General features: G+C 42.2%; 1 long non-coding RNA gene across 1 annotated transcript; it reads left to right on the top strand.

The window, feature by feature from the left end:
- On the top strand, positions 1 to 26,733 carry LOC123365411. The gene is made up of 4 exons (XR_006577571.1): positions 1 to 242; positions 749 to 868; positions 8,624 to 8,780; positions 26,690 to 26,733. It is a non-coding gene; the product is annotated as an uncharacterized LOC123365411 (long non-coding RNA).

The raw sequence follows: 26,733 nt of genomic DNA, 5'->3' as shown, positions 1-26,733 counted from the left end.
TGGAGCCCCAGGACAATGGACTACAGTTGCTACTGAAGAAGTGGCTGGACAGAGATTGCAGGCCTCCCGGAAGTGGGGAGCACAGAGTGTGGCACTACCAGAAGGCAGTGTCATTGAAGGGGATGCCACAGTCCTGGGAGTGGTGCAGTTCCTGGAACAAAAGTGATGGTTATGGGACACCATCACCAGAGGAGGGTGAGCAGAGCTAATTTCCATGACAGCTGGCAGGAGATACTAGAGTGGTGAGTAAAGCCGCTCACAGACTCTTTTATATGAAACCCCTTCCTGAGTCTCTTCTCCCCATATGCTTCCCTCCCTGTGGATGCCACTGCCATTCTTTCCCTTCCCACTGGGGCCCACACAAGCTCAGAACTAACTTTATAGTGACCCACTAGATGGCAGTGGTACAGAGCTGAACTTCATCACAGCACCAGACCAGCAGTGACAGAGATGATGTCATGGAATTAAACTCAGTAGCTGCACATGAGTAACACCAGGTGATGTTGACTTCACTAGATAGTAGTAGATAGGGAGAGGAGAACTAATCTCTAGTATCCCTGTCTACCACTGAATAACTGGATCTATGAGTGACGTTTAAAGTTGATGGGAATTATGTTATGACTAATTCTGGACCTCAATGAGCCAGACAATGAATTGTGGGATTGATCAAACTGTAGACATATTGATTTGTGTGTATATGTGTGCCATGTTTCTTTTGTTTGTTTTTCCCTTTGCTCCCAAATAATAGGTATTTGTGGATCTGTGCTCCCAATACTCCCAAATCCTTGCTGAGAAGATCCATCTGAAAAGGTGACCAGGGAGGTTTTATTGTAATATCCCAGAGCCAGAAGTAGGAGCATGGATCTTGGTGAGGACTTCAGTCATAGTTTCATTTCTTTTAGAGAAAGATCCCTAGACAGATTGAACTGAGTCCTTGTTTCTGCCATTGGAACTTGGAAGAAGGATGACAACAATGGGGGATCCATTTGGAGCTTCCATAAGTCTTGACATATGTCAAGTGAGGGAGTGTGCTGCATTCTCCTAAAGAGGTTAAGAACTCTGCGTGCTCATCTTGCCTCTTGTGTTGCTTTAGTACTTGATCCCATGAGATGCTGACTCTCCTTATCTCCCATTGAAGCCAAGTTTAACCATCTCTAATCCTAAATCAGGTTACTTAACCCCTGATTAATTTCTCTGTGGAATTTTATTAGCATTTTACAAGATTTTGATTAGTGTGTAATAATTTCATCAGTATTATTATCAATTCTCCAAGCTCCTGAATAGCCAATTTCGGTAAGAGTACATGACAATATAATAATTTTACAATGTTCTAATGAATTGTGCCTATGCTATTAAATTGTAATTATTGATTCCAAGATGGTTCAGAAAGCTGGTCCCCTACATTATTCCTAAAGTGACTGCACCTTGTCATATTAATCCTAATAGCAAACCAAAGTAAACTTTTCTGAACTTAGTGGAAGTTTAATTAAGGCAGTTTCATCTCCATGTCCCCCACTCTCAGATACTATGCCATCTGACTGTTCCTTGACTTCCAACCTGTGGTAGCCAAACAGATGAACAACCCATTCTGCTACCTCCAGCATTAGGCTATTCCCTTCCTCCCACGCCCTCTCAGTGATTTTTGTTGTTGGCTATTTTCCATCCAATCCAATCAGGTCTTGCCTTCTGAAGTTTGTTTTTCCACTCTAATGACACTCAAGCACTGAGCAGCAGAGCTGGTTGGAATGATTTTGTCAAAACAGTTTTCCATCAGAACATGCCATTTTGACTAAACTGATTTTTTGGGTAAAATCTATCAATTTTGATGAATTGTTTCAGTTTTTTTTAAGACAGTGTTTCAAAATGTACTGTTTAGAAAAGGTTTTTTTCATTTTTATATTAGTTTTATTTTTCTGTATTATTTCATGACATCTCATGAAAATTAGTGGAATAATTTTTGAAAGTGCTCAAATCCCAGCAGCTACTGTCTAGGTCGATTAGTCTAGTTAAGGAGTGAAGCAAGACCCATGGTAAATAAGGGTGCCAGATACTGACCCTTTAGACTTGATAGTTTAAACTCTTAAATTCTTAAATAATTGTTGCCTGATTGCCTACAGAGTAACTTTAGAACCAGTATCTAATTACTTGCATGGGGATACCTTAAACATGGAAAGCACTATAAAAAAATATTTTCTCTTCTCTGGGGATACACCTTGGCCACCACTGCCACATTCTCATCAACTACATTGGATTACAATGTCAGTCCTGTAGCCAAACCATTCAGCATGACAGCAGGAGCAATACTGAAGAGGCTTTCACCCTGCTATTTGCCAAAATAGGCTGACTGCCATGCAATGTTAGTGGTTTTCCTCTAATCTTGATGATATTAACATGTAAACAAGAAACTGTTCTGGCTTCCTTGCAGCAACGCAATACAAACCTGACTTCTTCTGTTTGAATCATATTAAGAACAGTGTTTTTCCTTTGCTTTAATAAAATTATATCTGAAGCCTTAAGGCTGCAACAATGCATTGCTCTGACAGAGAATGATTTCTTACCATTCTTTAAAGCATGACTTACAATGCAATGATTAACATTATCCATATACTATACGACATGATAATATTATTTACAGGCATTACCATTTATCTAATAGGGACTTTTTGTCACTACTATCATCAAACACAGTCAGCACCAGCAACTTAATGTATACATTACCCTTTAACGTTTAATTAGAATATCTTTGTATGAATTTTCTTGCCTGTGAAAGCCAGCAAATCGACAGCCCTTGAGAATTAATTCCCTCATTTGTCCACATATAAAGCATGGGCAGCTGCAGTGCGAGTATTTCCCAGATCTAACCCAGAGAGATTTACACAGGTAAAATTGAGAGTAGAATGGGCTAGATCCACAAAGGGGACTTAGTGTCAGCTTTGCAGTGTCTAACTTGAGCTGCCGTAATGAAATTCACAGCCCTGAATTAGGTGCCCAGGCGCCCTGTACAATGCTTAGGGAGAGCTAGGCCCCTAAGAACAGATGTACAAAAGCCAGCAATCTGAGTAGGGAGATAGTCAGTATGAAGTTCTGAGGACAGAGGTGTGGCGCAAGCCTCCCTAATTAAAGGGAGTTAGGTGCCTCCATCTGCGTCTCCTCTTGGGAGTCACAGTCATGAACCATCTCATAGAATTAGGCATATAAGAAAAAGAAAAAATGGCAGGAGTCTCACAACCTTTAGTCCAGTGGTCAAAGCACTCACCCAGGATGTGGAAGACTGAGGATCAAATCTACCATCTCAGAGGAGAGTGACCTGAGAACTAGAAAATGGACTATTCCGGAGCGGCACTGGGGCTTTTAAAACTGTTTGTATAAATAATTAGTTATTGGCGCATAGACTGGAACATATGTCTCCCACATCCTAGGTGGGTGCCTAAGCATCAGACCACACTCAGTCTCATGCAGTCAGTCTCACATGCCCTGTGGGCCCCATAGGCAGGGGAATGCTAGTTAGAGGATCTTGCTAGGGCTTAGGTATGAACTAGGCATCAAGACTGGGGTGGCTGTATGCATGCTCATCAGCAATTTTAGGTACCTAAGGGACTTTATCAGTGGAAAATTTAGGTCCCTTGGGACTTTTGGAACCCACAGGGTTAGGTATCCTGCATCTTGGAAGCGGGTTAGATTAGATGAACATTGTGGTCCCTTCTAACCCTATGATTCTAGATTGCAGCTGAGCAGGGCTTTTAAGGATCTAAATTTTGGACTTAGCCATCCAAAGAGGTGTTTAGGAACCTACAGCCCTTTGTGGATCTAGCCCCATTTGCCCTGGATGTCAATTAAATTTGTTATCTTTGCAGAAAAGTAACTTTACCAAAATGAAGAGTTGGCAGTGTCAGGCATTGTCAACATTGGTACCTGTAACCTCATGACTGGGGCAAAAACAACAACTTTACCTGTGCTTCTTGATGGCAACAGATTAAATCAAACTTACTGAAACTACTTATTATCCCTCGAGCAAGTTTTGTGACTGTCAAAGCCAAGTGAGCCATAGTGGATGTGTTCATCTTATTGACATACAGCTACATTATGCCAGTCTGGCACAGCCCTGTGTTGGGACCACACCAATCCAGAAGGAGCGCAGTGAGTTCACCTTTCTGAGCATTTTCTTATTCGCCTTGAGGTTGGTTGACTTCTGTCTGATGCTTAGGAAGGCTAGAGCTAGGACTCCAGCTCTTTCCTGTCCTCATATACTCTGGGGAAACAGGGACAGAGCAACCACTGCACTCCAAGAGCAGAGGTTGCAACTAATAATCTGGCCATCCTCTTTATTTTGTTTCTAACCCTTAGATGGGCTGCACTAGAGGAGGAGATGTTCTTATGCCTTTCTTCCACTCCATGCCTAGGGCCAGGCAGAATTTGCCCCATAAATAATAGCTGACTTTTGTTTGGTTTATTTACATATTTAGTGTCATTTCTTTTTCTCAACCAAGTCTAGATATATTTTCATATATTTCCAGATAAATAAATAACTTCTGACTGTGATTGGAATTGATCCCTGGCTCCCTAGTTCTGCTTAATGAGTACTATTGGTAGATATTGACCAACATATTAATACAATAAGCTAATTTCATTAAACATGCAGTGAATGTAAAGCTGTGTGAAGGATCTACATTATGAAAAGTGATATGAGTGCTGCTTTTTGAGGTAGGGACTTTTTGTTCACCATACCTAACACAGTAAGATCCTGGCCAGTGTCTGGGGTTCCTAGTTTTTACTGCAATACCAATAAATAATCATAAATACTACATTACTATTAATCGACAGAGTATAATCTGGGAAATTCTCAGCTGTGTTCCCTTGGTGTAAGCATTGAGGAAAATCACCACAACCATCTACAGGACAGTCATGCTTACTATCATTTACATTTTCAGTTCTTTCTATATATTTTCCACTACCAAGAACAGCTTGGAACTTCCTCACATCTGTCCTATCTGCAGCTCACCCTCTGCTGATTTGCTGAGAACAATTACTGTGATTAACTGGGGCACTCTTTACAATGGATTATTACAGTTTCTCTGAGGTGCTGCAATCTATCGCTGGACATCATTAAAGTGAGTTTTATAATGTCTCCCCTTCAGAGAAAAATAAAGGTAGTGACATTCTTCCACACACTAGGGGTAACTCCTAGGGGACATAGTTATGAGAATTTATTCCAGCTGAAACAACTGCCCCCAATAGTGACCACATTCTCAAGTTTTAAGGACTTATTTTAGATTGAACAAACAATACACACCAAGGAGCTAATAGAAATAGCCTTTGTTTCCTTTTAAACATTAACTTTGCCTCATAAAAATGGCAGTAACCACTGCAATCAGGCTTCTAGATCTGTGCACGACCCTACTACAATTTTTGCTTGCCAATAGCATTCACAATGGACTAGGAACTGTACAAGCACAAAAAGGGGACTGTCTCTGTCCCAAACAGATTACCATCTAAAAAGACAAAACAAAACCAAGACAGACAAAGGATCCCGACCAGAGTTATAACCCACAGATAAAGTGGTTCAGGAGGTAATTGGGCTCATTTTGTAACTACAATGGTTGACAGTACAATATGATTGTTGATTAGATATTCAAATTATCCACTGTTATTCTGACCATATCATTACAAATCAACTAATACCTCCATCTGCCACAGCATTTAAATATTTTTGTCCATGTATTTGTTCAGTTTATTGGATTTCAGGTGTTGTTTGTTCATATATACATTAAAAGACCTGGGAAGCAATGTTAAACTTTTCAGGCCCAGCAATTTGTAAATTCTGCCCTGTCCTTTGGATAGATTTAACTAATTTGTGTCCAGTTAACACTAGGGTGACCAGATGTCCTGATTTTTATAGGGACAGTCCCGATATTTGGCGCTTTTTCTTACATAGGCTCCTATTACCACATACCCCCATCCTGATTTTTCACACTTACTATCTGGTCACCCTAGTTAACACTGTAAGTGGGGGAATGGTCCCGCTATTGTGGGGAACTTTCCTGGCTTCTGCACTACCCCGGTGAAGTGGGCTAGTGAAAGGATCTGAGTCCTCGCTCCCACTTCCTTTACCCAGAGGCCTCCCTGCCCTTAAGGACTCTCCTTCCACTCTCCTGTCTGGCAGAGTCCTCGTAACCCCAACAAGGCTGGGCCCAGGCTTCCTAGGGGGCTCGACCCCCAACCCTGCTGTGGTCACCTAGGACAGGGGCTAGAGTGTCCCCACTCCGGGGTGCTCTCTCTGCACTGCGCACATCCCTGACCCACTGATCACATCATACAATTTAAAGCAAATACCGGTACAAGTTATTTAATTAACACTTAATTTAAAAAAAGAATAAGTAAAAATGGGAAAGGTTACAGGAAAACACATCACCCTGCTCTGTGGCAGGGAACATCACAAACAGTGTCTCTGAAAGGTCAGGGCAGTTCACAGTCTGTTCCTTGTAGGTCCCAGGCCTCCTTCTCAGGTCCTGGCTGTGCTGCAGGGATGCTGTGGGTCGGACACTTGCTCTGGCGGTGGCCACACACTCCCAGGCTCTGGGTGGCAGGACCCTTCTCTCCAGCGTCACCCCCGCCCTGTCAGGGTTACGATCCCCCTCCAAGTCTGGCCTGCAGGGCCTCTTGGCTGAGGTATCTCTCTGCACTGGGCCCACTGCCCAGGGTCCCTCTCGCTCTCCCCAGCTGCTCACCGCACCCGGCTCCGGACGGCTCCAGCTCCAGCTCCACTCTGCCTCAGCACAGCTGCTGCTGCTTCTCTGACTTCAGCTCCCTGGACTGCTTCTCTGGCCTCTCTGGCTCCAGTTGCTACCGCTCTGCTCCCAGGGCAGGGCTGCTCTGCAGGCTGCTTCTGTGACTCTGCTCTCAGCTCTCACCTGCTTCCTGGGCTGCTTGTCTGGCCCCTCTGGTTGCTGCAGCTCTGCTCCCAGGGCAGGGCTGCTCTCTCTGGGCTGTGCTCTGGCTTTTTGGGCTGCAGCTCCGCTCCCATCAGCTTAGCTTGTGGCCCTGCTCTCTCCTTAGCTCGGCCCCACTCCATCTGACTCAGACAATTCCCGCTCACACGGAGGACGGGACCCCCCTGGCCTCCTGACTCCTTGATTAGCCTGCCCGCCCTGTCAATCAGGCTGACCTGGAGCACTGGCCTCTCCACATTGTTCCTGGAGACTGTCAGTCTCAGGCTCCTGATTTCCCATCGACCTCTCCCTTTTTAGTGCTGGAAGCTAGCAACCAAACACCCCCACTGAATGTTAGTAAGGGGGCAACAGTCCCCTTACATTCATCCTGATTTTTCACACTTACTATCTGGTCACCCTAGTTAACACTGCATCGTGGCTTGGTTCTCATGAACATACTAGAACAAATAAACTTATATCTCTCAGTGCCTCTCTTCCTCATCTGTAAACTGGGGACAATACTTCTTTTCTTCCACCTTTTATTTGTCTTGTCTATCTAGAGTATTAGCTCTGTGGAGCAGTGATTATCTTTCACAGTCTTTTAGGACAGTGCTTAACAGAATAGAGCTGCAAGCTCTTTTTGGGGCTTCTACATGATACTGTAATTCAAATAATAATTAATAGCTAGATAGAAGGAAATGGAAATTGTGCAGCTTTCAAGGAGAACTTGCCTGAATACTATGGAAGGCATTTGTCAAAGGAATATTGTTTCTGTAGTTTTATAGCTGTGCACCTCATTTTTGTGACATGTTTCGCTTTGATTTATTATCCAGTTGACAATCCTCTGAGTTTTGTTTGAATTATGAGGTGAACAATATAACACTATAAATACTTCTTCACAAAGATCTTCATGGTACCTTAAAATGGAAGACAGTAAAATGTACAATATCAACAAATTGTCTGCATTACAAGGTAAGGGTGTCATTTCCCTGCTCATGTAAACATACTGATGTTAGCTCTCATTGAGCTAGTGTGAATATAAAAAGCAGTGTATCCACAGGAGCACTGGTAGCAGTGGGTATGTACTCAGCACAGCTTAGCCATGCCTCCAATACAGCTACCTGTGCTACCACAGCTATGCTGCTCTTTGTACTCCTGTTAGCCCGATGAGAGCTAGCACAAATGTGTACATCAGCAGGGGAATCAGACCACTAGCTTATAGTGTAGTCAGAGGAATAAGCAAAGTGGTATGCTTTCTTTCTCTAATTGGAAAAAAGTGCATCCAAAAACTAAAGAGATTGGTATAGGCCACTCAAATGATCACCCTGTGAGCCTATAGACATGGCATATTGTACTGAGCCATTAAAAGTTGGGAATAATTGTAGAAATTACCCAATTATGTTTTTTCAAACTTTACATCAAAATTTATATAGAGAAAATTATAGTAAAATGCTGCAGCAAAATATCTGTCTTCATAATATTGGTTTTTTAGTCATAATGCACCAATTTAGCTTGCTAAAGGTGTGGGGGGGAATATATTATTGAATGCAAACTTTGTGTGCAAATATGTATATTTTAATTATAATATGAAAATTATTGAGGTTGAGTTAGTCATTTAATTCAATTACCAATGGGGTTATCTAAGTAGTCGATATCTCAAGGCAGAGATAATTCTGTCTCTTGTCTTTGCTTCACAGTAAAATGGAAAACTGTTTGACAAGCACAGCTATAATGGACTCCCTGCAAAAAAAAACCACCATCCATTAAGAAATTGTCACATTCTGTACTAGCCAACTGCATCAGCAACCATGTGTGGTTATGACAAATGAATATGGGAAGGTAACCATAGAAGTGGTAAGATTGTACTAGGAGTGTCTCTCAGGAATCTTGTTGTTTTTCAAAGTTCTGAACCTCTCCCTATTATTCATCCTTTTAGTATTGCTTGAATGGTGCTCATATTTACTTTTTATTCAATTTTCAGGGTGTCACATTCTTGGAGTGCAATGCAGACTAGTGAGGGGGTGTTATCACCTGTCCTGCAATGTTGGGTGCCTCACAACGCTTTGGTTGTTTTTTGAGATTGGGAGCTACAGCAGCAAACACTATGAAGCTCACACCCCGAGTGTGTGTAGCTGCAGCCTATCAGTGACACAGCAGCCCCATTCTGGCTTCCACCAGCCTTGTTTACCACTTGCAGGCTGACTCCAACATACTCCCAGTCCCAAATTTTCCCCAAAATGTTCTTCTGCACTGTCCACCCTTCTTCTTCTGGACAGTTCCGATATTAGAGGCCCATTTCCTTTGTAAAGGGTCAATATTCAATAGTTTGTTAACTGTTAACTGTAGTTACCTACACAGTCCAGTTAAAAGACAACACCGGATTCCTTATGATTAAAGAATAAAACAAGTTTCTTTAACTAGAAAGACATTAAGAGTACAACTATACGGCATTAAAGTGAGAAATGGTTATAAGAGAATTAAAGATAAAATGTTTCCTGGTAGCTGAAACTTAACAAACTAGACTTGGTTCAAGGAAAAATCCTTACCAGGGGTTCCCAACAAAATTGTTGATCAAATTTTCATGTCAGGATCCCTCCTGAAGTCCAAAGGCTGGTTTCTCTGTCTTCTTAGGTAAAAGGGAGAGAAAGACAGAGTACCTTGGGTGTTTTTGCCTGGCACTTTTATAGTCCAGTCACCCTTTAGCAATCATCAACATGGAACCACTTACACCACGAGAGTCCATGTCTCCATCCTCACGGTGGGAAAGAACTGTATCTAGGGGCAACTCCGAAAAATACATTTCAATCTGTTCCTGCTCCCCCTTTGACAAAGAATGGCCACTTGATCTCTAACTGCCAAACAACTTTGATGACATCTGGCTAAAGGTGTTATATTGTCCTTTGTCTTTGAGGACTAGGTTTACTCCCTCCCCAGACTTGTCTGGTAAACTTATTTCAGTAACAATTTCAGCATATATTCATAAATTTACATTATAACGTTCCTACACATTTCACCATATTATTGACCAGTGAGATACAAGTTTTCAAATGCTACCTAACAAAGCATATTTTGTACAGAGATTTTTACAGTAGCATGCAAAATGTGAATACAGAAGTTCATTCAGTCACAAAAGGATTTTATTGGTTTGAATAATGTTTCCTACAGTTAAATAGAACCAGGAATATAAATCAAAGCAGAAGTAACTTTTTTAAGTGTGATATTGTCTAATCCTCCATAGGGTTGGTTTGGGCATTTGGTAGATGTTGCAGAAAGGCCAGAAGGAGTGTTCCATTTAGAAATTTCAGATTTAGATGTTAGAATCAGATTTAACAGACTATTTCTGACTTACCAAGGAAAAACTTAAACAATCCTGCTTTAACCTCACTCATTCTGCACATAGATTTAGTGTGGAATATTGGCAACAAATGGGATTTTTAAAACTTCACTGACCAATCAGAACATTTAGTGATGAGACCAAGTTCCTGGGAATGAGTGACAGTTATGTCACTCTAGAGGATTCATATATTTTAGTGGGCTGATCAATTATAACTTGCCCCAGAACGGCCAGAATCATGTGTGAATTGGATCTGCTTTGGGGATTCATAACCTCCTTAATATTTTACAATACATAGTGTTTATTTGAGCCTCTAACGGGGTCAGCACCCACCTCTTGTGAGCACCCCCTTTTCTATGGCTGATATACCTGCAATCAGTCTTTTTTGGAACAGCACTTGCCTCTCATGGGCAGCCTCCTGTGGTTGGTTGGGTGTGAGTCTGGTTTTAGTTTTAGTTCTTATATTGGGTTGGCACCCACCTCTCGCAAGCACCTGCCAGCTGATGATTCTGTTGGTGGTCTTCAGCAACTCAGCCCTCCAGCTGAGCTGCACACACTGCCCCTTCCCGCTCCACTTCTAGGTATGCAATCCAAGTTCTTATCTCAGCCGTGGTGTTGGGTCATAGCTCTAAGGCTTCTCCCAGTGGCACTGCCTTCTTCAATCACCCAACTGGGGGCCATCTTAGTACCCACAGCTGGTGGTGTTTCAGCAGGCCACCCTGGGTTCAGTCTTCAACTAGACCAGGAGGGCCCAACTCAGTACCCTTGTTGGCATGGGCAGATTCTGTGCTCAGTCCCCCTGGACTTCAGCCTGCCCACACTGACCAAATGCTGGTCTTCAGCAGCCTTCCTTGGGTGTTTCAGTCCTGTCTGCGATGATCTGTCCATGGTACTGCAGCTCTGCCAGTCAGACAGTCACCCAGTCTTCACCCTCTCATTGAACTCCACACAGCAATTGAAGGCTCTGCTCTGCTGCGTGCCTTTTATCTGGTCCTTCTGGCCCCTTATTGGTTGCTTCAAAAGTCCCTCAAATTGGCCTCTCTTCCGCAGCCACTCTAGGCTGCCTGGAGGACTTCTTGCTCGTTTACTCTGGAACTGGGTGATGCAGGGCTGTGAGGCCTCCAGCAGAGGGCCTCCGGATCAAGTCCACCCTACCGCAGAGCCCTATAAATCTCTGGGAACATTTTGTCTCTGTCTATTGAGATAAATAGTTTACTGGTTCAATACTTAGCTGATTGACATTAAGTTGATGTGATGCTTCAGATGGATAGCTGTGACACTAAAACCTCTAGCTTTTGGAGAAAAGTAAAAGATGGAAACCAATAATTAACATTCAGAAAACTATCAGGTTGTTCCTTGTACAGGACTACATGTATTTGATTCTGCTCTCATTTGTACCACTGTGAACCAGGAGTAACGCCATTAAATTCAATAGAGTTAAACCAGTAAATTCAATAGTTAACCCAGTGTAAAACCCATGTACGTGAGAGAAGACTAAGGGTTTGTCTACAAAAAGCCTGAACTATCTAGAGCTCACTAACTCCCCAGGTGGACATTCTAGGCCTTGTCTACACTACCAGAGTAAATTGACCTAAGTTACACTACACATGTAGACATTCAGGCTCAGGCTCGAGCCCAAGCTCTGAAACCCAGCAAGGAGGGGAGGTCTAAAGGTCCAGGCTCATGCCGGAGCCTGAATGTCTACACTGCTATTTTTAACACTGTAATGCAAGCCCAAGTCAACTGATCCAGGATCTGAAACTCACTGCTATGTTGTTTGTTTTTTCCATGTAAACATACCCTTAATGAAAAGTGAGTGTTTCCACACAGGGAGTCAGTGCGGAGTTGCTAGAGGGCTTTAAATTCACACCCTACCCACACTAACTGCCCAATGTACACAAGTCCTTAGACCCTCTAACTCTAAAAAGACTTAATTTCAGCCTTGCCAGGAGAGACCTAAAAACAAACATTTGAGAAAGCTATCTGCTGAGTAAATTTAGCTTTCAGATATCATCAAGACTAGATGTTTTTCTAAAAGATATGCGTCCGGGAATTATTTTGAGAAGACTAGGTAATCATAATGCTCCCTTCTGGCTGTGAAATCTGAACCTATGAATCTGAATAGAATTGAAGGAATAATTCATAACCAGTCATTTATTGATCAAAATGTGTCTGTCCTCTTTGTGACTTGTCCCGACTAATAACTGTTCTCCTATTTATTTTAAATCATTTACTAAATAATTTCTATGAATAGTCTTTAGTATGTAATTTGTTCATAATCAGGGCTTTGCAAATGTTTTAAATTCTAGCTGCTTTGACTGAAAACATAGGTTACATGGAATGTTTCTGTTTCCCAACTAGATGAGAGTTACTTTTAGAATCAGATTTCCATTGCAATTAGTCACTATTACAGAATTTTCTGTGAATATTCTACAATACTTGCTGAAAATTCACTGTTTTAGTAACTATTCCTGACAGTAATTCCTGGACTATTCATGGAGATTGGACAAAAACGGGATGTGGAAACAACTGAAGCAAATTCATATATTGTTCATTTGTTCCCTGGTCTCCAACACAGCTCCATAGGACATAACCAGATTTCAATACAGAGAGGCAATGGATAGATCAGGGGTTGCATATCTGACACTCCCTCACCATGGCTATGTGCTGCCTCCTGCTCTCCCACCTCTATGTGCCAGCCATTGGTGCTGGCAGGGTGCAAGGGAGTATGTTATACCCCAAAAAGGAGGTGTAGTACATTAATCTAGCCATCACCATCACCCAGTGCACAAGCAGGAAACTCAGGGAAGATTTCTTCCTTTCCAGTTCCATAGCTATATGCCTCACAATATTCTCAGCTATATCTAATGGCAGGATCTAACTCTTAATAGATTTAATGGAGCAAGACAGATCTTTATTTTTTATTTTGCTAAGATTTCAATTTTTTTAAAATGGGAAATGATTTAAAAAAATTCACCCCTCGTTTTTCAAGCTGTCAAACTGGAGCAGGAAGGAAATCAAACTTCTGAAATTTAGAATTTCAAAAAAGAGGGAAAAAATTAAAATTTCCCCTCACTAGCTTTAAAAAAAATCTAATGAATATATGAATGGAAAATGTGCAGTATTCACCTGCCTTTCTTTCTGATTGAACAGACCTGGATACAGATGGTCCCCGACTTATGCAAGTGTTCCGTTCTGGAATGCCTTGCGTAACTCAAATTTTGTTTACGTCAGAAACGTATACCCAACCATTACGTGCAAAAAAAAAAACCCCCTCCTATTTCTAGCTTACAGAACTTTTTCCATAAGTGCAGATTTGTGTAAGTTGGGTTTGTGGAAGATAATGCTGCCAGCTTCTTATTTACAATGTCACCTAACAGTGAGAAAAGGTGTTTGCATGTCACTTTTGTAGCTGGCATTTAAAAAAATTATGCATTCATTAAATTTGTGTTTTACTTGCATTCTGCCATATGTTTAGTGTTATAGCAGTCTCGAATGATGACCCAGCACATGTTTGTTTTAAGAACACTTTCACTGCAGATTTGACAACACACAAAGAAGGTACCAATTTCTAAAGAGTTACATCACTCATCCCAAGATTTACGAATCTGAAGTGCCTTCAAAAATCTGAGAGGGTTGAGATGTAGAGCATGCTTTCTGAAGTCTTAAAAGAGCAACACGCTGATGAGGAAACTACAGAACCTGAACCACCAAAAAGGAAAATCAACCTTTGTGCTGGTGGCACCTGACTCAGATGATAAAAATAAATATGCGTTGGTCTGCACTGCTTTGGATAGTTATCGAGCAGAACCAATTATCAGCATGGACGCATGTTCACTGGAATGGTGGTTGGAGTATGAAGGGACACACGCATTTTTAGTGCATCTGGCACATAAATATCTTGCAACACTGGCTACAACACTGCCATGTGAATGCCTGTTCTTACTTTCAGGTGACATTGTAAACAAGAACCGGGCAGCATTATTGCCTGCAAATTTAAACAAACTTGTTTGTCTGAGCCATTGGCTGAACAAGAAGTAGGACTGAGTGAATTTGTAGGGTCTAAAGTTTTACATTGTTTTGTTTTTGAATGCAGTGATTTTTTTGTACATAATTCTACACTTGTAAGTTCAACTTTCATGATAGAGATTGCACTTCAGTACTTGTATTAGGTGAATTGAAAAATATTATTTTTGTATTTTACAGTGCAAATATTTATAATAAAAATAAAGTGAGCACTGTACACTTTCTATTATGTGTTGTAATTGAAATCAATATATTTGAAAATGTAGAAAATATCCAAAACTATTTAAATAAATGGTATTATATTATTATTTAACAGTGTGATTAATTGCGTGATTAATTTTTTTAATTGCTTGACAGCCCTAATTTAATTTAAATTAGATTGTCTTTGTACCTGCAGCAGCCAGCAAAATTGATCATTTACAGACACATTTACTAGAAAGGGCCCATTTCCTTCAGAATGGCTATAAAGACTTCTGGGGGCAGGCAGGGAAGCATACCAGTGTTATTTGTCTCCACCTGCCTCCCCTTTGCAAAATGTGTTTGCTCACTAAGGATTTTAACAGGCATGAATGCATTAAGTCATACTGTCATAACTAAGTTTCATTACTAAACCAAGCATTGTTTTGTTTTAAATACCCAAAGTCCTCTCTAACACTTTATTACTTCCACTACACCCAAGTATTTAATCCCATTTGAGCTCTGCAGTGTTAATTTGTGCAAAAGGCTCCTTTTAACTGCACACTTTTTAAATACTCACTTCCATTTGTTATTGTTTAATAAGACACTTCCAAAGTCCTTACTAGTGTCAGGGTTCGGGGTTAGAGTCCCTGACACTAGCTACTAAATCCTGGGACCATAACTCTATTTTATTTCCCAGAGTATCACATTTTTAGCTGACTTTTTTTGGAGGCTCTAAGCTTATTTTTATCTGCTTATTTTTTTTTTTGCACTTAAAAAAAAACTTAATACACTTTGTCTGGAAATCTGTACTCACTAAATACAGTCCTTGAAAGACAGCTGCATTTTAGTTTGGATTTATACAAATACGTAACAGACATTATGTTCGGCCTGACCTTTCAGTTATCTTTTCCATTTAGTTTGTTTTCTCCTCTACAATTGTCATTTACTCTTTATGCTTTTTTGAATTTATCTCTCCAGGTGTCACATTTCATTTGTAAAGTTTTAACCACCAGAAATAATCCTTGTAAAACTGCTGCCCAGATCTGGGCTTTCTTTGCCTTAGAGTAAACAATTCTAGGTACAATTTTTTTTTGCATGGATGCCAGTGGGTCCTAGTTTTTGAAAATTTCAGTGGCATTTAACAGACCTTTTCTGTGCTCTGTCAATAATTTGTTTATTTCTGGGATTTAATGGTCCTCTACCCTGCTCTGCCAAGCATTTTTTAAAATTATTATTATTATTTAATACCACTCTCTGGAGTTCCTGTTTGACCTGGTCCCAACTTCCTCCTTATACTTTTCTAGGATACATAGCGTCCACCCTTAGATTTAACCCACTTTTCCAGTGTGATACTAACTTCCTCATATTTAAACCCTTACATCCTTCCAGTGCCATTTCGCCTAAAGCTAGGTTGCAACCCGTAAACTAAGGAATATAAATATTACCCACTCCACATGAGCAGATCAGAGTCATGGCACTACAATGTTGGGGTTCCCCTGAGACTTTTTATACTTGGTTCACCATGAACTTAGTTCAACTCTAGCCTTATCACTTGGGTTCCTTTATTCGGCATCCAGCAAAGCTACTCTGAAGGCTCGTCTACACTGGCAATTTACAGCACTGCAACTTTCTTGCTCGGAGGTGTGAAAAAACACCCCCCTGAGCACAGCAAGTTTCAGCATTGTAAAGCGCAAGTGTAGACAGTGCACCAGTGCTGGGAGCTATGCCCCTTGTGAGGGTGTTTTTTTTTTTTAGAGCGCAAGCCACACAAGCCACGTAAAAGTACTGCCAGTGTAAACTAGCCCTAAGTTGATCAAACTAAAGCTTAGGGGTGGAGGGGGAGAGTAAAGGACACACCATACATCCATTGTTACACAGCAAACCTCTTCCTTTATATGCATTTACACAATGTATAATAAATGCAATGTAATGTATCACATTTTGGGATTGGCCTGGTCACTTTGTAGGAACAAATCCCTGTACAGAACTCACTATCTATGCACAACTTACTCTTTACCTCATCTTATATTTCAGGCTTATCTTGTCCATTGTGAATGGTTTGCCGGGTGTTCCCCCCTTATCTTAGCTTCTTAGCTAGTACAGACATTCTGTTTCCAGTCTGCTGATCCATTTACCTCCCTAATCCTGTCTCCCAAGAAATGAGGCCTCACCCATGTACAATTATTCATAAGACAGGGCTACACAGCAATTTATATTTTCCTTAAAATTTTCTGTGCTGTGAAGGGTATCATACAGCAATACTTTTTAATATGACTGTAATTAGTATGCCAGTAACAGTACACTGTCTCCAAGGGATGCTATACCTTGGTCTTGGTTAAACATAGCACAACCAAATTCTGGAAGGTGTATTTCCCAGAAGCATCTTGGGAATTGTAGGCTGCAACAAGGCATGCTGGGAAAGAGTGCCAAAGACTATAAGGAACAGCCTTCCCGCAAAATAGAAAGAAATCAGACTTGTGGGTCTCTCTACACAGGATATAGATCAGGGGAGAGGCCTGGAATGGCTCTTTCTGTTGAAAAGGTATGGAAGGAAGCCTGAGAAACACAGGGGAGAAGTAGGCTTTAAGAAGCAGGGGAGGAAGGAATGATCTGCAGGGAGGGGTAGAGTGTTCAGTGCAGTAGTAGACAGCATGTGAGCCAGCAAATTAGATGACAATTTTGACTTGTAGTGAAAGCGGAAGTACTATTTGACCTGGCACAAAATAAGCTGTGTGGTCTTGAGTCCTAGTGTTTACTCACTCTTGTTTAGAGGGTCACAAGCTGGGGCTTCCACAGAAGGTGAAAGGAAAAGGATTGTGGCCTGCAGAGAACTGTGCCTTGTTCTATTTGGACTTTTCAGTACTCTGGAAGAGGGGAACTGTATGGTGTGACTAGAGGGCTAAACTGTATGAAATTGCCCAACTATCCAAGGATGAGAGGGAACTGAGGCATAGCTGCATCTCAACACAGGAAAGGTAACATCTGTGACAGGGCTGCGTCTGAATTTTCAGCAATCTGGAATAGCTATATCAGGACATATAGTGCTAGATTTAAAATATAAACAAAATTAGGAATGAGCTATTTTGGGAAAGGTGGTGAGATAAATGCATAAAATATAGAACCATATAATCACAGATATGCAGGGCTGGAAGGGATCTCGAAGTCCTCAGGACCAAGTAAATCTACAACATTTCTGACAGGTGTTATTCCAACCTGTTTGGTTTTTTTTAAAACCCTTCAGTGATGGGGATTCCACAACCTCCCTTGAAAGCCTATTCCCATGGTTATCTACTCTTAATTAGAAAGGTTTGCTAATATCTAATCTAAATCTCCACTGCAGATTAAGCATGTTAGTTCTTGTCCTACCTTCAGTCAACATGGAAAACAATTGACCACAGTCCTCTTTAGTATAGTCCTTAACATATTTGAAGACTTTTAAACAGATTCCCCCTCAGTCTTCTTTTTCCAAGACTAAACATGACCAGTTTTTTTTCCCCCAACCTTTCCTCATTGGTTACTGTTTTAAAACCTTTGGATCATTTTTGTTTTCAGCTGGATTCTCCCCAATTTATTCACATCTTTCTTAAAGTGCGAGGCCCAGAATTGGACACAGTATTCCAGCTGAGGCCTCACCAGTGCTGAGCAGAGCAGGACAGTTACCTCCCATCTCTCACATCTGACACTTCTGTTATTATACCCCAAAATAATTTAAGACCTTTTTTGCAAGTGCATCACTTTGTTTCATATTCCAATTTGTGATCCACTGTAATGCCCAGATCCTATTCATTAGTACTACCACCTAGGCAGTTACTCATCGTTTTGTAGTTGTGCATTTGATTTTCCTTCCTAAGTGTAGTGCTTTGCACTAGCCTTTATTGAATTTCATCTTGTTGAATTCGGACCATTTCTCCAATTTGTCAAGGTCCTTTTGAATTCTAATCCTGTCCTCCAAAATGTTTTCAATCCTTCCCAGCTTGGTGTCATTATCCAACCCATGAATATATTGAATAGTACTGGACTGACTGCTGTAGGACCCCATTAAATATGTTCCCCCTGTTTAACAGCACACTATTGATAACTACTCTTTGAGTGCAGTCTTTCAACCAGTTGTGCAACCACCATATAGTAATTTAATCTCAACTGCATTTCTTTAGTTTGCTTATGAGAACATCTTGTCAAAAGTCTCGCCAAAATCAAGGTATATCATGTCTACTGCTTTCCCCCACATCTACTAGGCCAATAACCCTGTCAAAGAAGGAAATTAGGTTGGTTTGGCATGATTTGTTCTTTGCAAATTCATGCTGGCTATTCCTCATAATCCTATTATCCCATAGGTGCTTACCAGTTGATTGTGTAATAATTTATTCCAGTATCTTTCCAGGAATCGAAGTTAGACTGACTGGTCTATGATTCTTGGGGAGGAGGGAATTCCTGTTTTCCAAGATAGCTAGAGCAGAACCTCACAGTTATGAACACAGTTATGAATTGACCAGTCAACCACAAACGTCATTTGGAACCAAAAGTACACAATAAGGAAGCAGCAGAGACCCCCAAAAAAGCAAATACAGGCAAATATAGTATAGTACTGTGTTAATGTCAACTACTAAAAAAATAAAGAGAAAGCAGCAGCATTTTTCTTCTTTATAGTAAAGTTTCAAAGCTGTATTAAGTCAAGGTTCAGTTATAAACTTTTGAAATAACCATAACGTTTTGTATATAGTTACGAACACTTCAGAGGTACAAGCAACCTCCAGTCTTTCTTTCTCAACTTATTCTTTTATGTTCCTTGCTAGGTAAAACTCATTTTGTGCCTTAGCCTTTCTGATTTTGTCCCTACATGCTTGTGCTATGTATCCCAGAAAAGAATTCCCTTTTCTCAAGGGCTGCAGGACTGACTTTTGACCTGACCATGTAAACATGTATATTTGTGAATAATCTCATGAGTAAAATTATAAATCGAAAGATATACTTACATATAAGTGTATATAAAATGGTATGGACAGTGACACCTCTAGTTAAGGCTACCTAACAATTCATTGCCTCTTACTCCTGGCTTGTGTCCTACAATCTTGTGGCTTGTGTCCTCCATAGTAAGGCATAATTTAACATAAATAAGAGTCAATCAGGCCCTCAGCTATTAGTCATGAGTTCATTGTATTATTATTCTTATATATAAACTCATTTTCCTACTGGAAACTTTCTTTAAAATGCAGTTGCACTTCTCTAGCCACTGCTACTGATTACCTTCATATTCTTAGTACAAGAATCTGTTCTCTCTCTGTCTGTATATACACAGAAATAGTGTGAAGATGTTAACATACAATTTATCAAAGATGGATTAGATACCATGTGGCTTCTTCTCACTTTGCTTTCGCTTATTCAGAAAATTATGCTTAATCTGGATCATGGATAGTAAACAAAACCTACAAGACTCCTAAATTCTGCATGTTCCAGCTCTGCCCTTTAACTGCTGAAAAATCAAACCCAACCAATAGATTATGATAGTAACCAAGCATACTGCCAGTTTAAACCATTCTTATATGAGGCAAAATCTGCTGGAGCAGTGTAGATGTGTTTGACTATACTAGCAGCTCAATTCATATCTTGTATGCACAACTTTGGCCTGGTCTACACTAGGCTTTTAAATTGATTTTAGCAGCGTTAAACCGATTTAACGCCGCACCCGTCCACACTACGAAGCCCTTTATATCGATATAAACGGCTCTTTAAACCGGTTTCTGTACTCCTCCCCAATGAGAGGAGTAGCGCTAATATCGGTATTACCATATCGGATTAGGGTTAGTGTGGCCGCAAATCGATGGTATTGGCCTCCGGGCAGTATCCCACAGTGCACCACTGTGACCGCTCTGGACAGCAATCTGAACTCGGATGCACTGGCCAGGTACACAGGAAAAGCCCCGCAAACTTTTGAAATTCATTTCCTGCTTGCCCAGCGTGGAGAGGTCATCAGCACAGGTGACCACGCACAGCTCATCTGCACAGGTAACAATGCAGTCTCCTGAGAATCGAAAAAGAGCTCCAACATGGACTACACGGGAGGTACTGGATCTGATCGCTATATGGGGAGAGGATTCAGTGCTAACAGAACTGCGTTCCAAAAGACGAAATGAAAAAGTATTTGAAAGAATTTCCAAGGCTATGATGGAAAAAGGCCACAGCAGGGACTCAGTGCAGTGCACAGTGAAAGTTAAGGAGCTCAGACAAGCCTACCAGAAAACAAAAGAAGCAAACGGAAGGTCCGGTGCAGGGCCAAAAACATGCCGCTTCTACTCTGAGCTGCATGCAATTTTAGGGGGCTGCGCCACAAGTACTCCACCCCTGTCCGTGGATTCCGAGGTGGGGGTTGTAATCTCTGCCATGGCTGAGGATTATGCGGACGGGTAAGATGAGGAGGAGGAAGAGGAGGACGACCTTGCAGAGAGCACACAGCACTCCGTTAACCCCAACAGCCAGGAGCTTTTTCTGTCCCAGACGGAATTACCCTCCCAGCCCTCCCAAGCGACTATCCCAGACAATGAAGCCATGGAAGGGACCTCTGGTGAGTGTACCTTTGTAAATATCAAGCATTGTTTTTTAAGCAAGCGTTTTTTAATGATTGATTTGCCCTGAGGACTTGGGACGCATTCGTAGCCAGTAAAGTTACTTAGAAAAGTTTGTTAACATGTCTGGGGATTGAGCGGAAATCCTCCAGGGACATCTCCATGAAGCGCTCCTGGAGGTACTCCAAAAGCCTTAGCAGAAGGTTTCTGGGCAAGGCAGCCTTGTTCCGTCCACCATGGTAGGACACTTTACCACTCCATGCATGTAGCAAGTAATCAGGTATCATTGCATCGCAAAGCATAGCTGCGTATGGTCCCGGTGATTGCTGGCATTCAAGAAACATCCGTTCTTTATCTCGCTGTGTTATCCTCAGCAGAGTGATATCGTTCAGGGTAACCTGGTTGAAAAATCAGGAATTTAATTAAGGGGACAGAGATGGCCATTTTCCTACTGGGTTCGTGGACTGCAGCTTAAAAAAAAATCCTTTCTTGCATGTAGCCAAGCGGGGGGAGGGGAGGAGTGAAATACCGATGAGCTTTTTCGCGCTTGGTTCGCAGGGATCTTCCCAGCTAACAGCCACGCGGTGGGGGGGGGGCGGTCGAAGGGGGGTGATTAGCAGCTTTCATGGTACCAGCCATGCGGTGGGGGGAGGGGTAAAGCACTGCAGAAGCCGAAAGACAGTGGCTTACCATGGCCGCATGCAAGCTGAATTCTTATGCCCGGACCTGTGTCTGAGATCTGTAACACCAGAGTCACAGGGACTCAATATTAAGATGCAAAATGCGACCTTGTAGTGAAATCACATGTGCTATGTAAGGTGAATAGTACTGTTCACTGTGAAAGAGTATAACCATTGTTCTGTAAAATGTATCTTTTTAAAATACTTCTCTCCCTTTTTTCCCTCCCTCATGCAGCTGCAAATTTTTCAAGCCTCCCTACTCCATCCCAAAGGCTAGCTCAGATAAGGCGGAGGAAAAAGAAGACGCGAGATGAAATGTTCTCGGATATAATGGAAGTAACCCACAAGGAAAGAGCTCATCTGAATGAGTGGAAGGAGGTGGTATCAAATTACAGGAAAGATACCAGAGAACGTGAGGATAGGAGGGACACCCGAGATGAGAGGTGGCAGCAGGAAGATCGGCAGGAAGATCAGAGGTGGCGGCAGGAAGATCAGTGGTGGCGGGATGCAACTCTGAGGCTGCTGCGTGATCAAACTGACATGCTCCGGCATCTGGTGGAGCTTCAGGAACGGCAGCAAGATCACAGAGTGCCGCTGCAGCCCCTGTATAACCACCATCACCCCTCACCATGTTCCACATCCTCCTCACCCAGACATGTAAGAACGCGTGGGGGGAGGCTCCGTGCACCCGCCCACTCCACCCCCGTGGACAGCCCAACCAGAAGGCTGTCATTACTGTGAAATTTTTTTAGTGGCCTTTTCCATCCCTCCTATCCTCCTCCCAAACCACACCCGGGCTACCTTCTCAGTTCTCTCCCTCTTTTTATAATGAATTAATAAAGAATACATGATTTTCAAACTATAGTGACTTTATTTCCATAAGCAAGCTGTAATCGAAGGGGGAGGGTGGGTTGCTTACAGGGAATGAGTCAATCAAGGGGGATGGGGGTTCATCAAGGGGAAACAAACACAGCAGTCACACCCTACCCTGGCCAGTGATGAAGCTCGTTTTCAAAGCTTCTCTGATGCACACCGCTTCCTGATGTGCTCTTCTAATCTCCCTGGTATCTGGCTGCGCGTAATCAGCGGCCAGGTGATTTGCCTCAGCCTCCCACCCCGCCATAAAGGTCTCCCCCTTACTCTCACAGAGATTGTGGAGCACACAGCAAGCAGCAATAACAATGGGGACATTGGTTTGGCTGAGGTCTGAGCGAGTCAGTAATGTGCGCCAGCGCACCTTTAAATGGCCAAAGGCACATTCTACCACCATTCTGCACTTACTCAGCCTGTAGTTGAACAGCTCCTGACCACTATCCAGGCTGCCTGTGTATGGCTTCATGAGCCATGGCATCAAGGGGTAGGCTGGGTCCCCCAGGATAACTACAGGCATTTCAACATCCCCAACTGTTATTTTCTGTTCTGGGAAGTAATTCCCTTGCTGCAGCCGTTTAAACAGAGTAGTGCTTCTGAAGACGCGAGCGTCATAAACCCTCCCTGGCCATCCCACGTGGATGTTGGTGACACGTCCCTAGTGATCCACCAGTGCTTGCAGCACCATGGAAAAGTACCCCTTGCAGTTTACGTACTGGGTGCCCTGGTGCTCCAGTGCCAAGCTAGGGATATGGGTTCCATCTATTGCCCCCCCCCACAGTTAGGGAATCCCATTGCAGCAAAGCCATCCACTATGGCCTGCACGTTTCCCGGAGTCACAACCTTTCGTAGCAGCAGCTTAATGATTGCTTTGGCTACTTGCATCACAGCAGCCCCCACAGTAGATTTTCCAACTCCAAATTGATTCCCGACTGACCGGTAGCTGTCTGGCGTTGCAAGCTTCCAGAGGGCTATTGCCATTCGCTTCTCCACTGTGAGGGCTGCTCTCATCTTGGTATTATGGTGTTTCAGGGCAGGGGAAAGCAAGTCACAAAGTTCCGTGAAAGTGCCCTTACGCATGTGTAAGTTTCGCAGCCACTGGGAATCGTCCCACACCTGCAACACAATGCGGTCCCACCAGTCTGTGCTTGTTTCCCGGACCCAAAATCGGCATTCAATGGCTAGAACCTGCTCCATTACCATCAGGATCTCCAAAGCGCAGGGGCCTGCGGTTTGAGAGAATTCTGTGTCCATGTCCTCATCACTCTCATCGCCACGCTGCCGTAGCCGCCTCCTCCTCGCCTGGCTTTGCAGGTCCTGGTTCAGCATAGACTGCACGAGAATGCGCGAGGTGTTTAAAACGTCCACGATTGCGGTATTGAGCTGAGCAGGGTCTATGCTTGCTGTGCTATGGCGTCTGCACAGTTCACCCAGGAAAAAAAGGCGCGAAACGGTTGTCTGCTGCTTTCACGGAGGGAGGGGTGAGGCTGTACCCAGAACCACCCGTGACAATGATTTTTGCCCCATCAGGCACTGGGATCTCAACCCAGAATTCCAAGGGGCGGGGGAGACTGCAGGAACTATGGGATAGCTTCAGGATAGCTACCCACAATGCAACGCTCCGGAAATCGACGCTAGCCTCCGACCATGGACGCACACCGCCGAATTAATGTGCGTTGTGTGGCCGCGTGCAATCGACTTTATACAATCTGTTTTACAAAACCAGTTTATGTAGATTCGGAATAATCCCGTAGTGTAGACGTACCCTTTGAGTTGGAGGCACTGTGAAGCTGTGCCAGCCCAGGGGTAGCACTGGGGATATCTTGCTTTGGAAGTAGAATAGAATGCATGGAGGTGCACCAAACCCTTTCAGAAGAACAGCATCATCTCATTTGGCTTGGTGTGAGATATAAAGTCATGGTTCCACTCATTCCCCTACCATTCCTGCCCCCATTAGGAAAGTATCTTGTTAGAAGCCTTGAAGTCCCCCCAGCAGAGGGCAGGCAGTTGTAATGGGACTTTTATACAGGGTGCACAGCCATATAAGGCTCAGCTATGATCTAGTTCTACTAAGTTAGAACTGCTTAAGTGTGTGTCAGCCTGATACTGCTAACCCCATGGGAGTTAGGGGCCAAAGTATGTTTGAGAAGCTGGACCTTGGTGCATACTTTCATTCAGCTCAGATGCTACGGGCATGTACTTTTGTAGGAGGAGGAACTAAATTTTAGCCTCACTGTTGTTGTGAAGTTCCAAGTGGCCACGCAGTGTAGCGGCATAACAACCTTGAATTCCTGAGACAGATCTATTACCACATGACCATTAGTATGAAACAAAAAATCTTAAGAGGAAAACCAAACAAGAAACTCCCCTGATTGAAGTAAAAAATTTATGTAGCATGTACTTTGATAACAAACGGGGTTAAAAAAACCCTGTATTTTCTGTTCACTGAAAATTAACTTAATTTAGATAATTGTAAATTCACTGTTTCCAGGCTGTAACAGTTTTTTTTTTTTTCAAAAAACAGACAGTTTCTGGTAATATATATTATTATTATTATGCAAACATATGTCTGTTGTTTCCATATTAATAGTAAAATTTATCAAATTAAATGAGTCCTTTTTAAATGAAGATCAGTGACTTTATGTCTTCAGTAATGATTCTCTCTAATTAATTTTCTCAGCATATTTCTGGCTGATATCAAAGCTCCTAGCAACAGTGAGCCTGTGTCACTGGACTGATATCATTGCATATCCCACTAGATTTGATTTGCAGTTCAGTATAATATCTGACTCTGTCCTTGAGTGTCTAATTACAGACAATACTTTCCCACTTCCAGTGTTCAGTAAAACAAGCATTTTAGGGAAATAAATTTGCCCTTAATAATATCAGTCCAAACAAAGGTGAATTCCCTTAGGCCATTAACACTATGTTAATCAATTTGTAATTGCTTTTCATTTTTAGCTGTAATGTGCAATCATTTAATTATAATACAAAACAGATTTGCCAGCATGATGATTCCATAAGCTGGGAACAGCACGACCCAACCTCTGTTCTCTCTTCCTCTTGCACAGATTTTGAAAACAAACATTCTTAAAGTAAGATGATCATGGGGGTTTAGTCCATGCCACTTCTCTCACTTATTTCTTTCTGGGCCTTGCTCCTGGTTTTTAGTAAGAACAATACAGTTTAATTGGTAGATTTTTTTTACCCTGTTTTCATCGAGCAGATAAGTCACTGGGCTGAGACTTGGGATACTTGGGTTCTATTCCTGGTTCTGCTAGTGGCCTGATGTGCCGTCTTTGGCAAGTTACATCCCTGCTGTGCCTCCATTTCCTCTCCCCCTTTTTTTCTTGACTATTTAGCATGTAAGGTCTCTGGGACCAGGACTGTGTCTTCCTATGTGTTTGTACAGTGTATAGCACAATGGGAACCCAATCTCAATTGGGGGCACTAGGTGCTAATATAATACCAATAATTCATTTCAGTGCTATTTGTTATATGTCTGATACAGCAGCCCATATAAATGGGACTAATTGTAGTTAAAATGTATTATTCCACAGAAGCATGCCTGGCAAAAATCAACCCTGGAATAGGGCTCCAACTATCTCACACTGAATACAAAGGAAAAAAATTCTATTGACTTCTGTAGAAATTAAATTGTACCCTTAGTGATGGAAGTAGCATAATTAGTGGCAGTGTGAGTAATTTTCCCTATACTCCCCTATTGTGACAGTCTATACTCTTATGTTCACCCTTTTTACAAGACTATGTTAAATAAGGTACAAAGTATGCCTTATGAGCTACCGTTTGAAAGCTCAGAATCTGCTGAAATTGATCGTCCTGGTAAAATGCATGTGGCAACATTGTATGTGAAGTTATACAATTCTACTGTATAAGACATGTTCCAAGTCAAAGGAAACAGGTTCAAACCAGTTCCACCAGAGCCAAAAGGCTATACAGCACCTCAGTCAGATATCAGCACAATCAAATAGTCTATCACATGATTAAGTAGCCATTCTTTGGCAGGAAAAAGAGCGTGAGTGAGAAATTTACATCTTGGCAATGGAACAACAGACACAATTAGTCTTTCTCCTTCATTTCTCTCTGCCCAAGACATCCACAATGCCTGAAGAACAAGGAAAGAAGCATTGGACTAG

This window comes from Mauremys mutica, chromosome 2 (assembly GCF_020497125.1).
Source record: "Mauremys mutica isolate MM-2020 ecotype Southern chromosome 2, ASM2049712v1, whole genome shotgun sequence".
Taxonomy (NCBI): domain Eukaryota; kingdom Metazoa; phylum Chordata; order Testudines; family Geoemydidae; genus Mauremys; species Mauremys mutica.
Note: the sequence above shows the minus strand (reverse complement) of the source record. Positions and strands in the feature narration are given on the sequence as shown.